At 42.9% G+C, this 3987-nt stretch overlaps 1 non-coding gene across 1 annotated transcript; it reads left to right on the forward strand.

Annotated features, from left to right (window-relative positions):
• Window positions 1-49: 49 nt before the first annotated feature.
• Window positions 50-134, forward strand: TRNAR-UCU. The gene is given in 2 exon segments: window positions 50-86; window positions 99-134. It is a non-coding gene; the product is annotated as a tRNA-Arg (tRNA).
• Window positions 135-3987: the final 3853 nt, after the last annotated feature.

Raw genomic sequence — 3987 nt, forward strand, 5'->3', positions numbered from 1 at the left:
GCCGTCGCCTCTGGCTTAATATGGCAGATGCGCGAGAACTCCAACAGGTGGCTCCGTGGCGCAATGGATAGCGCATTGGACTTCTAGAGGCTGAAGGCATTCAAAGGTTCCGGGTTCGAGTCCCGGCGGAGTCATGGTGTTTTTCTCCCCCCGGCAAGTTGTTTTCTGTCCCCATCTTCTCTCCCCTTTGTCTCTTTTTCCCAACGCCTCCCGTTTTCTGTTTTCGCCTGCCTGTATTCGGCTGTCGTGGCCCTGTCGCCTTCAACGACTTTGCGGGGTCCCGCGCTCTGCAGCCCCCCGTGCCTTGATGGCTCAGTACCTGGCTAAGCCGACTCGGGAAGAAGGCGGGAAGGGAACGGGGGCGAGGCGAAGTGACTCGTAAAGGAGGGCGCGGTGGAGACCCGGGTCGGTGACACTCCACTCGCAGCCGGGAGTGGGCCTGCGGCTGCGGGGGAGGAGCAACACGCCCCCCCTCCCGCTCGGCGCTAGCCAGGAGGGCTGCAGGATTAGTACGCCCGGAATCCCTAGTGGGCTCCGGTTAAAAATGCAGACTTCTGGGTGTCACTCCAGGACTCTGATCCGGTGGATCTGGGGTGAGGCCCAGGAATCTGCATTTCTGATTAGGCCGCCCGCTCCCCTCCCCTGTGGTTCCAAGTGCCGAGGTCCGCTCTGCATGTCAGCTCCTCCTCCATGCAGGAATTACGATCTTCTTCTTCTTCTGACAGCTTAGCTTTGCAGGAGGCTAGTAAATGCAAGTAAATCAAAGTATGAATGGGATTTTTAAAATCCATTGTAACGACGAAACAGGTACTTTACACAAAAGATACAAAATCCAAAGCTGTCGATAAAGGATCAGGGAAAAGTAAACATCCTTGTTATTCCTGTATCCCAGGCTTGCAGTTCTCGTCACAAACCATTAGAAAATGGTTTCTTGGAAATATTTTCAGATTTATTTCGTGCACATGTCAGCGTTTTAAATATCTGCTCTGTGTGTCAGTGTTATTGATATATGCGATATGTGTGTTTTCAAAAACAAAATTAGTAGTATGTAATGCTTATTTCACTAATGCATGTATAGCTGCCTGTACATATGTATCATAATGATTTAACAGTCCCAAGTAGCTGGACACTTAGGTATCTAATATTTCCCTAATACAGATGACATCCGTGTTCCTACATGATTATACACAAGTGAAAAAAAAAAGTATGTCTGTAGCACAGATTCCTGGGAAGGTAAATTGTTAGTTCAAAGGCTTGTTTGTTCATTCTTGATCCAGACATTCTGTGATATATGTTGGCAGTTTGCTTTCCTAGAGGTTGTATCAATACTTACTTTCCCCAGCAATGTATAAGGGTGCTTGTTTCCTCACAACCCACATGTTTTCAAGCAGGTGGAAAATGGTTTCTAGTTATAGTTTTATAACTTTTATTATAATCAAAGATGAGCATATTTTTATACTTAGGATAGTTTCTGTTTCTTTTTCTGTGATGTATCTGTTCTTGAGTTGTGCTCATTTTTTCTTTTGTGTCATTGATCATTTTCTTATTAGTTTCTAAGGAATTCTTTACATATTAAGGAAAATGGCCCTTTGTGATATCCATTACAATTTTTCTTTTCCAGTCTCTTTTTTCTTTTGATTATTATTATTATTGTCAGAGTCCTACTCTGTTGCCCAGGCTGGAGTACAGTGGCATGCCCACAGCCATGGGAACTTTGACTTGCTGGACTCAGGTGATCCTGCTGCCTAAGCCTTACAAGTAGCTGGAACTACAGGGGCACACCACCACACACGTCTAATTTGCTGGTTAATTGTTAAGATGAGGTCCCACCAAGTTGCCCAGGCTGATCTCGAATCCCTAGGCTCAGGTGATCCTCTTGCCTCTGCCTCCCAAAGTGCTGGGATTACAGGGTGAACCACCATGCCTAGCCTTGATTTTTTTAATGGTATTTTGTTTTTTCTGCGTTACAGAAATTTATATATTTGGATTTATCAATATTTTTTATTATGGCTTCTAGGTTTGGGATCATACTGCACTCAGATTATTAAGTAATTTCTTTTTAGTGGCCTTATTTTTATGATGTATTATCTTTGCTTCATCTGGAATGTGTTTGTGTGTAAAGAGTGAAGTTTTGTCCCCAGATCACGAATGATGGTCACATCTTTCTACACTATGGAATCTGAAATGCCACCTGTATCATTTTCTAAACTCCCACATGCATTTGGGTTTCTGGACTCTCTGTTCTGTTCCCTTGATGTGTCTGTCTCAATTTTGATTCACCAGAACCATGATGTTTGAATATCTAGTAGGGTCCGTCCTCCCTCATTAGTCTGCTGTTTTTTTAAAAAGTTTTATTCTGCCTATTTATGAATTACTATTTTTTCCATATAATAATAGCACTTATTTGGCATTTGTTATATGCTAGGTACTATTCTAAGTGCTTTGTGGGTTTTAATGCATTTGATCCTCCTGACAACCCTACCAGGTAGATATTATTATCTCCTTTCACGGAAGAGTCATCTGAGATGCAGAGAGGTTAAGTAACTTGTACAAGGATACACAGCTAAAAAGCAGCAAGCCCAGATAGGAACCCAGGAAAGTTGAGTCTGTGGGTATATCACAATTGTGTATCACCTTTTACATGAGCTTTAATAACAGCTAGGCTGGCTCCAATCTTAGGAGGTATTTTTGTTGGGGTCATGTTATATTTATAGATTAAAATAAGGAGACATGAACTAATTCGGATGTTGAGTCTTTCTATTTAAGAGCAGGAAGGAGGGGGAAAAAAAGAACACGTATGCCTTTTACTTGTTTAGCCCTCCCTCTAACACACTAGATCTTGACTTTCTTGTTAACTTTATTCCTAGTTTATCCTTTTGTTGAAGTCTTCTATTATTTTCTTTCTTTCCTCCCTCCCTTCCTTCTCTATCTTGTGCGCTCGCCCTCCCTCTCCCCCTTTCCGCCCTTTCTTCAAACTTCAGTTTATTTCTAGTTTATCCTTTTGTTGAAACCTTCTATTATTTTCTTTCCTCACTCCCTCACTTCCTTCCTTTTTCTCCTCTATCTTGTGCCCTCTCCTTCTCCTCCTTCCTCCCCTCTCCCCTCTCCCCCTTCTCTCCTTCCTTCCTCACTCTGCTGTCCAGGCTGGAGTGCAGTGACATGATGACATGAACCTCCTGGGCTCAAGTGATCCTTCTACCTCAGCCTCCCAAGTAGCTGGGACTACAGGCATGCTCCCCCATGCCTCTGTGTGTGTGATTTCTTTCTATTTTTTTTTTTTTGTAGAGATGAGGTCTTGCTATGTTGCCCAGGCTGGTTTTGAACTCCTGGTCTCAAGTTGTCCTCCCATCTCAGCCTCCCAAAGTGCTGGGATTACAGGCATGAGCTACCACACCTGGCAGAAATCTGCTGTTTTCTGACTATCATTTATATATAAGAAGTCTTTTGAGATTTTAAGTAATAACTTTATATGCTGTCATCTTATTAAATTATCTCACTATTTAAAATAGTTTTTCATTTCAAAACCACAATGAAATACTACTTCACACCAACTAGGATGGTTGTAATAAAAAAGACAGATAATGCAAGTGTTGACAAGGATTGAAACCCTCATACAATGCCAGTGGGAATGTGAAATGGTGCAGCCTCTTTGGAAAAAAGTTTGGCAATTTCTCAAAAAGTTAAACACAAGAGTTACCATGTGATCCAGCAATTCTGCTCTTAGGTATATACCCAAGAGTGTTGAAAACATATGTCCATACCAAACATAAACAAGAATATCCATGTATTATTATTATTATTTTTTGGCATTGGAGTCTCACTCTGTCGCCCAGATTGGAGTGCAGTGGCCGCTCTCGGCCACCGCAGCCTCACCTGCTGGGCTCCGGCAATCTTTCCGCCTCAGCCTTCCAAGTAGCTGGAATTACCGGCATGTGCTACCATGCCCGGCTGATTTTTTTATTTATTGTAGAGATGAGGTCTCGCCAA

The sequence above is a fragment of the Carlito syrichta genome, unplaced genomic scaffold (genome assembly GCF_000164805.1).
Source record: "Carlito syrichta isolate Samal-C Ts95f unplaced genomic scaffold, Tarsius_syrichta-2.0.1 Scaffold316502, whole genome shotgun sequence".
Lineage (NCBI taxonomy): Eukaryota > Metazoa > Chordata > Mammalia > Primates > Tarsiidae > Carlito > Carlito syrichta.